Below are 238 nucleotides of genomic sequence, written 5' to 3' on the forward strand. Positions count from 1 at the left end.
TAGCAGCTTTTTGTTAACAAATAAAAAAAGAAATATTATAGGATATTGTATATAAATGCATAAGCCTAACATAATTTAGCATAGCAAGTTGGAGTTAATCATTGTAAAACAGTTTTGTATATGGTGAACAAAATGATTTTTAGCACAGGGTATTATAGTATCTGATTTTTAAATAACCAGTTATCCAGTTAAATAGATGTTGAACTACTCTAAAACATACATACACACACATACATAC

At 26.5% G+C, this 238-nt stretch overlaps 1 protein-coding gene across 1 annotated transcript in view; it reads right to left on the reverse strand.

Annotated features, from left to right (window-relative positions):
• LOC119589058 (transmembrane protein 107-like) overlaps positions 1-238 on the reverse strand; it is a 10,336-nt gene that overhangs the window by 7,394 nt on the left and 2,704 nt on the right. The window lies entirely within an intron of this gene.

This window comes from Penaeus monodon, chromosome 25 (assembly GCF_015228065.2).
Source record: "Penaeus monodon isolate SGIC_2016 chromosome 25, NSTDA_Pmon_1, whole genome shotgun sequence".
NCBI classification, from domain to species: domain Eukaryota; kingdom Metazoa; phylum Arthropoda; class Malacostraca; order Decapoda; family Penaeidae; genus Penaeus; species Penaeus monodon.